The sequence below is a fragment of the Lissotriton helveticus genome, chromosome 6 (genome assembly GCF_964261635.1).
Source record: "Lissotriton helveticus chromosome 6, aLisHel1.1, whole genome shotgun sequence".
Lineage (NCBI taxonomy): Eukaryota > Metazoa > Chordata > Amphibia > Caudata > Salamandridae > Lissotriton > Lissotriton helveticus.
This window is the reverse complement of record NC_136067.1, coordinates 1969106118-1969120446: the sequence shown is the minus strand read 5'-3', so window position 1 is coordinate 1969120446 and position 14329 is coordinate 1969106118.

Genomic DNA, 14329 nt, shown 5'->3' with positions numbered 1-14329 from the left:
ATCCAATCCATTCCATCCCACCTCCTATACGTTATATGTAACTCACCCCACCACTGCCCTATCCTCTCTCCATGCAAACTGGCACTACGCAAGACAAAAATTAATCACTGGCTCGCCCTGACCTCTCTATTGCTGCTTTTGACTCACCAGATTTCCCTTGAGATATCACATCTCTTGCAGAACTATCCACCCAACCACTATCCTATATCCAACACTCAGACTGGACTGCATGCCTTGAAGAGATCTCTCTCCACCTCTGCCTACTCACTGAAGAATTTTATGAACTGAAAGGCCTCTCTATCAATCATCTCCCCCTGCTCAGAATACTATGCGCACTAGGGAACCTGCCCTTGAGCCTCAAGGGCGCAACCACTGTCTCAGACATGAGTCCCTCCCACCTTACCTCGAAAATGTTACCACTCCCCAATGCCCCCTCCCTCCCCAGAAGAATGAAGACCAAGCTAACGAACAGTGTTTTTGATGTTCTTCCACTCTCGTATGCCCTCACATTAAACACCGACACATCCCCTCTGGCATCATGCAAGGCCCCTCTGGGCTTCATCCAAGCCATCCATGCCAACCCAAACAGGAAACCCTCCCACAACCGCAGTTATAAACAATGACAACCTCAAGCGAGTGAACATCATGAAGACTCCAACCGCCCAACTGAAATGCCTACTACTCAACTGCAGATCAGCGAGTAAACATGCAGCCGATATCTTTGACCTCATTCAAAAACAATGGGCTGGATAGCATCATCCTCACGGAAACCTGGCTAAATGGCTTGTCCACCCATATCCTTGACCTTCTAGTCCCACCTAGCCATGACATAATTCGATTGGACAGATCTAAAAACAGTGTTGAGGATTAGCCTGAATACACTGAAATACACTATTGTTCCAATCTTTCCCCCTTAATACATCCTACAACACACAATATCACTCTCACACCCACCACTGCAACTGGGATGCCCTCAACACCTCATAACTCGCCCCACCACCTATGTAATATCAAATCCTCTCAATCCCCTGAGTTAGTTTTACCAGACCCCTCACGTTCCACTCGACGTTAGACTCAGATGGCTAATGGCTCTACATCAGAGGTCTTCAAAGTGTGGAGCGTGACCCCCAGGGGGCTGTGGAGTAATGGAAAGGGGGTCACGCAATCTTGATCACACTTCTGCTCAGGCCCATAGGACTACAAGGGATTCAGCTCCCCACCTCCCCCGTAGTGTGTCTGAGCTCGAGCTGCTTTGGGCTCTGCAGTCGTATCTCCAGCAGAGCACGGCACGCCTGAGTTTTTCACAGGTCTTTAAAGACCATTTGCATGTTTACATACCTTTTGTAAATTGGTTACTGAGGCTTAGTTTTTCCTGCAAGGGAAACAGGGCCAGGCTACCTCCTCTTCCCCCTCCCCCTGCTGCCTCCTCCTCTCCTCATCAATTTTTTCCCCACATTGCGTTTCAGGAGCAATTTAAGCTAAATCTAGTTCCCCCATCCTTTAAATGAAGCCTCATCCTCAGTTCAGCAGCAGGGATGTTCAATTCATCTGGCTTGAGAGGAAACTCGAGAAGGCAACCTACACAAGATACCAGCCACATTCACGCAGACACACCTATGCATAAGAGGGCCATGAACACGTCAGGAGGCCCGAGTGCTGAAAGCCGGGGAAGTCACTCTACTCTCCAGACTGGGGGATGGGCCATGCTTCCAAGAACAGGAAGAAGGACACCCGCGGGCAGCAAGGGTGGGCTCAGGCTTGGAGCTACTTGAACAATATGAGTAGTAATATTAATGTGCATCGTATATATAAGTGCACCAGTGTTCCTTTTGCCAATTGCAATTCGCGGATAATTCCTTCTGTTGTTAAGTTTGTACTCAGGGAAAGTGAAAAATATCTCAATCTCTTTACAAGCTGGAGGTTCAAAGCTTTTTTGGGGCTTTTTCTTAACATCCTCACATTGAAGGTAAGGGACAGCTCTGAGGAAGGACATAATGGAATTGCTCAGGTGGAAATGGGATGAGGGATAGAACTGGATAGGGGTCTGGTATATGGAATGTGTGAAAGGGGAGAAATGGCGAGAGCTAGTGTGATGAGTGAGTCGAGAGGGATGGCTTACTTGCAAATCTGGTAAACACTCAAGAAGCATATTTACGATTTAAGAGAGAAGTATCTACAGTTCACGCACATGTTGGGATAGAAAGCCATTGAGAAAGACCCATGCCCCCACAGATCCGGCATCCACCGGTCACATCAGAATTATTATCACCTATCAAAGTTTTTCAGCTTGCATAAGATACAAAAATAATGCAGGGGGGACCTGATTTTTTATAATTAGTCCAAGATAGTAAAAAAGCACCAGGACACATAGAGATGGGGAGGACAGGTGTAGCTTCCATTGATACAGCAGGTGTAGTGCACCAGGGCCCAGAGGCCTGAGGGGCACACTGAACAATGATTATTTCAGAATTTCATAATTCAGGTAGCAGTCAGTACGTTTATTTCCTCCTTTGCACCAGGGCCCATGACACAGTAGCTACGGTGTTGTGCTGCATAACTAAATACTTATAAGGTCCCAAAAGCAAGACCTATTGGCTATGCCATTGCTTGTTTTTCTAGTTCCAGTACCCCCTGGGCCCCCACTCCACAAATGTTAGGAACAGGCATTTTACATTTACTGCAGTAGTGTGAGAACACATTTCATGAAAAGAAATATAAAGTAGGGTTGCTAAAAGGATAATACCAGCCATTTGATGTTTAAAGAGCCTGCACATGCCTCCTCTTGACACTAAATAGGATTGTAAATAAGACCATATGGATTCAATCCTAATGTGACTTTTCTGTCGTTGTTCCCTTTAATTATCAGTCATGTATCATTGAGGCAGCCCTAGAACACAATTAAAAGTGCCTTATATTTATATTTGCTGTTCGAAGTATGCACAGATGAGTGCTGAAAAATACAGCTTTAGGTGACTGCTTATTTTTGTACCGTCTGGGACATCAAAATAATGAGCAGGCAACACTAACCATAGGACGGGAAGTGTGTTGCCGGATCTGCATATTATTTATTTCCTCCACCTTCGATCCCTGATTAATGCCATAATAGCAATAGATTAACATATATCTGAAACCCTACGCCGCCGTCAATAATATGCTGAGTCCCTTCAAGTGTCTGGGAATGCACCCTGCATTCAGAGAACTCACTTCTCATTCTCACACTTAACTTTCATGCTCACCCTGCACTCACAGCGATCACAATGCACTCGCACTGATCCCCATGCACTCAAATCATTCACCCGCTCACCCTGCACTCACAGTGATCACTCTGCATTCACAATGCATTTGCATTGTTCACCCTGTACCTCACCCTGCAGTCACATTACTCATCTGCACTCATCCTGCACTCATGTGACATCTTATCCACCTGTCACCTCACTGCTCAATTTGCAACTCACTCAAACAAGCCCATCATTAACCATGCATTCATTGTCCCACTCTGCACTTAAATCTGCACCCAAATTCATATGGTCACCTCACTCACCATGTAGTCACTGCTTTTTCCCTACTCTCACACTTTTGCATCGCTGACTGTGCACTCACATGGTCACTCTTGTCATCCACAGAGTGCAGGGTCTTAATATGCCTGCTACAAGAACATGTACTATGCAGATCACAGAACTGAGTGTGAGTAAACTATGAGTAGCGCTATAAATAGAAGTTAATGTTTTTCAGAAAGGTTCTACAGAGAGATGAACTGCATTGTTGGTGAGTGGTAGTGAGGGAATTTATGGAGAAGGAGGAAACTGAGGTGGGGGTACCAAAAAAGACAATTGCACCATGTGTGACCAGTGCTAGGGCCAGGCCTGCCTGGGACTGTAGGCCCCCGCGAAGTTTGGGTCTAGTGGCTCCCCTGCTGCTGCCTATTACTATTATTTTTACATTTGTAGTGTGCTACTGTTACCAAAAGGTGTCCAGGGGCTCATAGCCATCTGCTGCCTGAAGGCAAATGAGAAACACACAGAAGGGGAAGGTGAACCAGCCAAATTGGGTGACCTACAGAACATAGAGCCAGGTTTTTATATCTTCCTAAAGGATAATAGCTTTTTGGTGGAGCGAAGCAAAAGAGGGTGCACGTTCCATAACTTTTCGTCTTGCACCAAAACAGCATGACCGACAATTTGTGCCTTCCTGAATTAGGGAACAATAAACAGAGTGGCACAGGCCAAGAGGAGCATACGTGTCCAACCAGTGTGCTCGGTGAGGAGAGATGGGAGGATGAGAAAATACAGCAAGGGAGTGAGAGAATTTGATTGAAGAGATCAGGGATGAGGAGAAATGTGAAGTTCCGAAGGGAAGTGCAGACAAGCAAGAAGTGAGTGTGAGCTAAAGTTGAAGGCACAGAGGAGGGCTACTGTTAAACTGTGAGAGAAGATTGCTGAGAGATGATGTGTGACCTAAAAAGTAATTTAATGTGACATGGGTGAGGGACAGCAGTGATCGGGGATGAGGGGGAGGACTGGGGTGGGTTCTGAGCAGTGATTAATTTGTTACAAAACATGTGCCAGGGACCTCAACAGTAGGCCACTGCAACTTCAAGCACCCTCCCATTGCCTTGCCAGTGCGGCCAATAACAATACCTATGCAACTACCAATCATAACACTTATACAAGTGTGACTATTTCAAGTCCCTAAGGCTATAAGAATAGCATAGATGTCAGTCGTTTTTTCGTTTTTAATGTATATTGAATTAATAAACAGCTTGGTGTGGTGGCTCAGTGAACTAATGCATCCACTGCAGGGGCCTGTGTTCGACCTCATGGTCACAGGTCCACTCAGCCTTTCATCGATTTGAGGTTGATAAAATGAGTACCATTGAGTTGAGTATTAATATACATTTGTTATTTCAGCGCCAAGTTGCACTGTTGCTAGGCCGAACGTGCGCTTTACAAATACACCTGTTATGTTATGTTCTGCTCATCTCTAAATTTCACAGACAGAGCCACCATGTGGAAGACGGTCATAGTGCCAGAGTGCACAATTAGGTGCCAGTGCGGAACACCGGAAACCATCTGCTCAAATTAAGCACTGGTGCTGAGGTAACAGGGGAGAGGGACATTGGTTCAAGAAGGTGTGGCAGAACAAAGGAGAGATGAAAAAGATCAATGGGGGACTGGAAAGGTGTAAGATACAAAAAGACTATCCTTTATATGTAGCTCACCCCACCACTGCCCTATCCTCTCTCCATGCGAACTGGTACTACACAAGACATCATTTAATCACTGGCTCCCCCTGACCTCTCTATTGCTGCTTTTGACCCATCAGATCTCCCCCGAGACATCACATCTCTGGCGGAACTATCCACACAACCACTATCCTTTATCCAACACTCAGACTTGCCTGCTCGCCTTGTAGAGGTGTCTCTCCACCTACACCTACTCATGGAGGAATTTCATGAACTGAAAGCCATCTCTATCAATCATTTCCCCCTGCTCAGAATGCTATGTGCACTAGGGGACCTGACCTTGAGCCTCAGTGGCTCAACCCCTGTCTCAGATATGAGTCCCTCTCACCTTACCTCAAAAACGTTACCACTCCCCAATGCCCCCCCCAGAAGAATGAAGACCAAGCTATCAAACAGTGATATTGATCTTCTTCTCCTCTCTTATGCCCTCCCATTAAACACCAACACATCCCCTCTGGCACCAACACATCCCCTCTGGCATCATGTAAGGCCCCTCTGGGCTTAAGCCGAGCCATCCATCCAAACCCAAATAGGGAACCCTCACACAACCTCAGAGTTATAAACAATGACAACCTCAAGCGAGTGACTATCATGCAGACTCCGACTGCCCATGCACCTCTCCAATTGAAATGCGTACTACTCAATTCCAGATCAGTGAGTAAACACGCAGACGATATCTTTGACCTCATTCAAAACAATGAGCTGGATATCATTATACTCACAGAAACCTGGCTAAAAGACTCATCCACCCCTATCCTTGACACTCTAGTCTCACCTAGCCATGACCTAATTCGATTGGACAGATCTATAAAACAGGGTGGAGGATGAACCTGAATACACTGAAATACACTCTTGATCTCACATTCTGATTCCCCCACTCTAGACTCCAGTGAGTACCTATGCATCAACATCTCTAGCAATCACCGCCCAGTATGAAAATTATACACATTCTACCACCCCCTGGAGACAATCATTTCTTTATTGAACAATTAATGGAAATCATATCTTCCAATTATAACACCAAAGTTTCCCCAATCTGCCTGGAAGATTTCAACTTTCACTGGTCTAACCCAAATGATCAAGCTGTAAACTGTCTAAAATCCTTCCTATTGAAGCACGAGCTGACACAATATTGCAAGAGACCGACCCATAACAAGGGTAAAACTCTGGACCATATCATCTCCAAAGGAAAAACCATCTCAATTGATGCCATTATCCCTTGTGATTGGTCTGACCATTACAGCATCTTCTTCTTAATTAACAAGGAGGTGTCCATGATGATGGTCCAACCCAAGAAAACAAAGCAGTGGAAAAGGAACCATAGGAATATAAACTCTATTGATTTAGCAACATGCTGTAGAAAGGTCTTGACACCTCAATCGAACATTTCTGATGCTCATTGTGAGAAGTTGGACTGGCATATGATGTCCACTATTCTAGTGGGCACCTTGCACCAGTCCACACGACCCTTACTGATGGTAGGTTCAAGACAACCTTTAGAGAAAGCTATCCTAGTGGTAGCTGTGGAGAGCAGCCTTCAGGCTAAGTCTTGAAGGAATGTAAAGCAGCTTGTTTTACCAGACTATAATCTCTTGAATGATCAAATGAAAGAACACCACACCAGGTATATATCAAATATATATGTATTTATTCTAAACACAACCCCTCTAGTCTCTTTATAAGGCTAGAGGCATAAGTACAATACAAGGACTTTAAATAGCACCCAGTAATAGCACAGTATACGTTTTGCCCTAGGGGCCTCACAAACCATATACTAAGAAAGCGGTATAAAAACCACGCGAGGGATATAAGTTTGGCCTAGGGCCTGTAGAACTACTGGGGCAACCAGGAACCACCCAAGGTAGGGACGCAGGAGACCGAAGGGGGACGCGTGCCGTGTCTAAACACAGCTGCGAATCACCATTGACTTCTATGGAGGAAATTCAATTTACAGTTTTAAAGTTTAAGAACACTTAGTAGTGGTCTGTGGTGAAACCCCTTTAGAACTCGGCACTTCGAGAGTCAAGACCCACGGGAGCACTGAAGTACTTGTGTTACCTCACCCAGGGAAGGCGGGTGCATAGGTGTCTTTTCGTGTTGGGTTTCGCCGTCGATTCCAATAGAGGGATGCGAAGAAGCGCTGCAGACGACCAGAGCAAAAGTGTCCGGATCGATCCAAGGGTCGATCGGAGATCAGAAGAACCTGAAAGCAGAGGGGACAGAGTCTTGGTAACTAGTCAGTGACCAGGATGGCGACAAGAAGATGCTAACCGTTGTCGGGTGCTTTCAAGTGAAGTAGGTGAAGCTTCACTCTTCAGCCACGAGGTACAGGTGGTGTCGACTACAACCAAGAGCTGGATTCAAGCTTTCCCTCAAAGGATGTCGAGTGCTGCAGCATCGGTATCTGGATTGAACTCAACAAGCCTTGGCAACAGCAAGCCATGCAAGATACAAATATTTGCTTCGGTGCAGACCAGCAAGGTCTGAGGGACTCACCCTTTGGAGAGGAGTTAGGGCACATCTGGAGCAACCAGGAAAGCCCAGGGAACAAAGGATTGTCCTTCATGGGAACTCACTAGCCAATGAACTAGAGATCGCATAGGAGCCTCGAGCTCCAGTGAAAAAAGCAGGCCCACAGAACACTCGTGGCGTGTAGGCCTTACATCTTCAGGGCAGGGCAGCAGGAGGCCAGACTTGTGTCTGTGGCAGCAGCATCCATTTTGTGATGCTGGGGCTCTTTTAAACTATTACTGGGAAAGTAAGTGTGTACATGTCTTCTCCCTCTAGAAAGGTGGATTGCTACCCCCGCCGCCAGAACTGGTGGATGGGTAGTATTCCAAAGTGTTTGACACCAAACACAACATGTTTTGATAAAGCCAAACCAAAGTTAGCATTAACTGTGAGGATTATAATGCAATTAAGAGTATATGGTATGGCCATATCATAGAATGGAAAATAAAATTCCCAGGTAATCTTAAACGTACGCAATGTAGGAAATGAGTTCAGAAAATGACAAAAGTTATAAAACAATTTGTTTTAATTATTTAAGTAAATACAATTATACTTTAAAATCATAACCAATTAATTTTTTGTTCCATATCATCAAAACCTTGCATAAAAAATATACAGGATATTCAATTATAAGTGGTAGAGTTTGTGTCTTCGACGCGCGTTTTGGCACTGAGAGATGCCTTCGTCAGGAAATTACCACCAAAAAATCTAAAATTGTGTTAAAACAATATTTAGAACTCATTCCTATTGACATTGCAAATTACTTTACATAATATTTTAAACTGCTCTTAAGTTCATATTTAGTTTTTTACAGAGAGAGGACATGACATATAACAAATCATACTAATACATCTACCTATTCTACATGGGAGAGACAAAACCCAAATATTGCTATTTAAAGACAAGGAATTAATATCATCATGCATTAATATAGATATTAGATGAGTGAAGAAAGATAAAAAAAGGATTTTTGTATGTTTTACTAGGTGTAGGAAAGGGGGGAAAAAAGACAAGAAGAGAAGGGGTTGGGGAGAGGTCAAAAATAAAGGGAGAGGGGTGTTAAAGGCGAAAAGGAAAGTGTGTGGCGGGTGTAAGTTAGGGGGAGGAAAGGGACCAGGAAAGAAAGGGGAAGGGAAAGTGTGGTTTTGTGAAAAGGAAAAGGATGGTGATTGAAGGAGGAAAAAAAGAAGAAAGAAGTTAGAAGACAAGTAAAAAAGAAAAAAGAGGTTAATACAAAATTAGTAGAAAAAGACGAATAAAGAGAGAACGTGATGAGGAATAGGGGTGAAAAAGAGAAAAGATGAACGGTCAGGGGAATGAAACTGAGGAAGAAAGGATTAATAATAATAAAAAAGTGAAATGGTGCTTACTTGTACTAAAGCCTGTGAGGGTAGGGAAGAACCGTCACACTCAGTTGCTTAAAAAGCCATGATTGAGCTCTGAAGTTCAATGGAATGAAAGATTATGGCTATATGTTATATAAAAAGACAAAAGTTTTGTTCGCTAAGTTTTTCAGAACAAAAGGTGGCAACCTACTTAATAATCTGATGATCCAGCAATCTCAGCCGCCACACGGTCCTCCTGTGCCGATGTCCCGCTGCTGCTACCCGCTGTGTCCTGAACTGCTTCGTTTGCCTGTGTCTGTTTTTCCTGATTCTGACCTTTAATTGTGTTGCCACTGACTGTTTTCTTTTTACTGAATTTTTCGCTTACTGGTGCCCTTTGTGCCCTCTCCCCCCCTGCTACTTTTGCCTGTTGTATCCCCCCACTCACTCCTCTCCCTCGTGCTTTCCCGCCGCTGCCTCCCTTGCGGCACCGCCCCCCTGGTGCCCCATTCGCCGCCACGCTCCCGCCTCCCAGCTGCTCCTCCTACCCACAGCCCCTCATATGGAGGCTGCGCAGCGTCCGCGCTGCTGTCACACCGAAGGCGCGCCAAAGGCAAGCTTGTCTTTGCCTGTCCGCGACTGGACCACGCCCTGTGCCAGAACCCCTGGCCCCTACCAAAACCAAGAAGCCCAACAGAGATACGACACCACCACCCTCCACGCACTCAACACCGTCTGACCATCTGCCTGCTACCAAGCCACCCTGAAGCAGACCACATGCCCACATGCCCTCGCCTCATCAGACTACATCCTCCTAGGGGACCTGAACTTCCACCTGGAGAACAACACGACACGACAACAACACCACCACCCTGGTCGACAACCTCGCCAACCTCGGACTCAAGCAACTGGTGAACACCCCCACCCACTACGCCGGCCACACGCTCGACCCCATCTTCTCTGCCAGCAGCCACGTTGCCTTCAGCCACTCCACCGGACTACACTGGACCGACCACAGCTGCATTCACTTCACCTTTAAGAAGACCACTCCCACCACCGCCCGCAACAGATCGCCCACAGATGCTGGAGCACAGTCACCAGAGAAAAGCTAACCGCATCACTGAGCCACAACCCACCAATCAACACTGCTGACACCAACGACACAGCCCACAATCTCACAGAGTGGATCATCATCTGCACCGACACCCTTGCACCACTGAAGATCCCTCCAGGCAAGCCCGGCAACATGAAAACCACATGGTTCACCGATGACCTCAAAGAATCAAAGAAATCTTGCCGAACCCTCGAGAAAACCAGGCGCCGTGAACAGACGACAGAAAACCTGACAGCACTCAAGAAAGCCACTCGCAAACACCACCAGCTGATCCGCACCACCAAAAAGACATCGTTTGAAGAGGGGCTGGACAACAACATACACAACAGCAAGGAACTCTTCAGCATCGTAAAAGAGCTCTACTACCCCAGCGCCAGCAGCAACAACATCACACCATCGCAAGACCTTTGCAACTCCCTCGCCACGTTCTTTCACCACAAGATCGCCAATATAGATGACAGCTTTGGCGCCCAGACTCCGCCCCAAGCCACCAAACCAACGCCCCTTACAACCACCCTCAACGCTTGGACTCCCATCAGCACTGTAGACACCGCCCACACTATGAACACCATCCACTCTGGCTCTCCTTCCGACCCATACCCTCACCACATCTTCAACAAATCCGACACCATCATCGCACCCCACCTACCGAACGTCATAAACAACTCCCTCGCATCCGCCACCTTTCCAGAGAGCTGGAAACACGCAGAGATCAACGCCCTACCGAAGAAACCCACAGCAGACCCTAAAGACCTCAAGAAACTTCTGCACCATCTCTCTCCTTCCCTTCCCTGCAAAAGTTATCGAGAAGATCGTCTATAAACAGCGGACAGCATTCCTCAAGGACAATGGCTCCTTTGACCCATCCCAGTCTGGATTTCGAGCCAACCACAGCACCGAGACCGCCCTCATTGCAGCCACTGACGACATCAGGACCCTACTTTACAACGGGGAAACAACTGCCCTCATCCTCCTAGACCTCCCAGCCCACCTCCACAACGCCGGGAGGTGGAGGTGGGCTGGGAGGTATAGGAGCCGTCTGAAACTGAACACAGACAATATGCCGGTCCTCATCCTCAGATCATCCCCATCCGCCTGGGACGACTCCTGGTGGCCCACAGCACTGGGCACCGCACCGACACCCACTGACCATGCACGCAACCTAGGATTCATCCTGGACTTCTCTCTCATGAGAAGTGGAGAAGTGTGGCTCACTGGTTAGAGGAGGCAGACCCTGAAGCAGAGGTCAGACCCGGGACCAGGGTTCAATTCCCGACGCGGCAGGGTCTTGAGCCCAAATATCCACGGACTCGATAATTCTCGTTTCGGTGCCTACTCGAATCATGGGTTCACACTCTGCAGCTCTGGGCATTAGCCTGCTTAATCTCCACTATGGCCCCCCCGCGGCGGGATGCCTGGCTTTCACCTTGGGGGAAGCCAGGACGGGTTCCCAAGGCAAGCGCCGAGATGCCTACGGGTAATCGAGCGCTATATAAGAACGCATAATAATATAAGAACGCATAATAATGAGGACCAAGCTACGCCATCTCATCCTCATGTTTCAACACCCTGCGCATGCTCCGTAAGATCTTCTGATGGATCCCTACCGGAACTAGAAAGACGGTCACCAAGGCTCTCGTCACCAGCCGACTCGACTACAGGAATGCCCTATATGCAGGAACCACAGTCAAACTTCAGAAAAGACTCCAGTGCATATGGAACGCATCCGCATGACTCATCCTCGACATCCTTCGCAACAGCCACATATCAGCCCACCTAAGAGGCCCGCACTGGCTCCCCGTCAGCAAAAGGATTATGTTCAGGCTCCTCAGCCACGCACACAAAGCGCTCTACGACACAGGCCCCGAATACCTCAACAACCACCTCACGTTCCACACTCCAACTCCGCTCCGCCAGCCTCGCCCTCGCCACCGTCCCACGGATCCGCAGAACCACCACTTGAGGAAGATCATTCTCCTACCTGGCAGCCAAGATGTGGAACTACCTCCCCGCCCACCTACGACTGACCCAGGGCAACCTCACCTTCAGGAAACACCTCAAGATCTGGCTCTTCGAGCAGTAGCAGGCCCATTGCGGTGCGCAAGATGCCACCTTGATGCGATGCAATGATCCGGTTAAGATGCCAGAATATGGCGCCTTTGACGCGGCGATGCTATGACAATGACGCCATGGCAGCCTTGCGACGACTCTGTACTTTAAGGCAGCAACAGGCCCAGCGACGCGCTCCTCTGGTGATGCGATGGCAACTCTCTCGATGGCGTCACGCTTCTCCGGTGATGGGACAGCAGGCAGCTTCGATGAACACACGCTTCCAGGGAGATGCGGCGGCGGCGCGCTTCTCCGGTGATGCAAAGATCTCAGCTGCGGCGGCGACGCGCTTCCTCTCGATGCATCACGCTTCAAGCTCACAGCGACACGCAAATGTCTGTCGATAGAATTCCCAGCAAGGAAATTCACAGGGGGAGCTGGTGGTGAAGTCTTTTGGCCCTGAGAGTTCAGCAGGAGGCAAACACAGTTCAAGCCCTTGGAGACTATTCTGTAGATGATGAAATTCCTTAAAAGTTCCTTCTCTTTTCCCTTGGCAATGAAGCAACCACTGCAGGCCAACACAGCAAACAACACACTGGCAGAGGGGCAGTCCAAACCCCTGCAGCTTCCTTTGGTTCTTCTCCTTGGCAGTAAGGTTTCTTGTACCAGAAGTGATCTGATTTCTTGGGATCAGGGTCCCAATATTTATACCCCCAAATCCTTTGTTCTCTGAAGGCAGAGAGGCCGCTGCCTAGTCCCAACCAGTTCCTGAGCACTTTGTTTACATAACTCTCTTCATCCTTTCACTGTGCAGGGCAGAGACATCAGCTGCCCCACAGGAGGTGGAGCCAGCACAGGGGAGGGAAGATACAGCTCTGGAGCACTTTGTTGACAAGTTTCCTTCTCCCCCTTCACGGTGCAGGGCAGAGACATCAGACACACCACAGGGGGTGGAGCCAGCATTGTAGAGGGAAAGCCCAGCCTTATTCAGGTCCCAGGTGCAACTCCTCCCTCCCATCTAGATGCAGATCTCTCTATTCACCACTGGGCTGCCCCAGCCTGTCTCCTGGAATCCCCCAGCCCAGTCACTCACAAACCCAGACAAGTAATACACAGCCTAGCAGAGGCAGGCCTGGACAGTTGGGCAAGAAAATACCTACTGTCTAAAAGTGGTATTTTCAAACACAGAATATTGAAACCAACTTTACTAAAAGATGTATTTTATTATTCCGAGTTCAGGCATACTAAATTTGAATTTCTACCATGTTCCCTGAGTCAGTCAGGATTATAAGAATGTAATAATGTAACTGCCCATTCTGGCCTATGGAGAACAGGTAGCCTTCAATAATGAACAACGAAAATGGCTGTAATGCACTATGCTACACACATCAGGGCATGTCCTACCTTATACTTACAATGCACCCTGTCCATGGGCCTACCATAGGGTTGTCTAATATGAAGCAAGGGAAAGTTTGGGACTGGCAAGTGGTTGCACTGGCCAAGTCGACATGGCAGTCACAGACTGCAAACAGGCCTGGCAATGGCAAGCCTAAGACACACTTTACAAGCTGCTTCTGTGGGTGGCACAACCAGTGCTGCAAGCCCACCAGCAGCATTTGATTTACGAGCCCTGGGCACAAATGGTGCACTGTACTAGGGTCTGACAAGTAAATCAAATTACCCAATCATGGAATCACTAATTAGTACATCAATTTAACACAGTGAGCACTTGCACTGTGGCACTGATTAGCAGAGGCACAGTGTCCAAAATATATAACCAGCAAAAACATATCAAAACAGAGGAGGCGATCCGTCAAAAATGGAAGGGAGACTCACGGCAATGATGTCAGGTCTAACAATGAAGATAAGCATGAAAATGCAACTTTGTACATTGCAAATAAACTCAAAAGTATCTAATAATGGATATTTATATTACCTGTCACTGCTAAATCCACCCCAAGCAGAAGTGTGCAGACAAAAGCAGTTGCCAGATCAGCTTTCATTCTGCAAATAGAAAAATAAATGTTTAGCCATTTTGATTTCATTGAAAATGTAGAGGCAGCAGAGGGCCACTATGACCATGGAAGA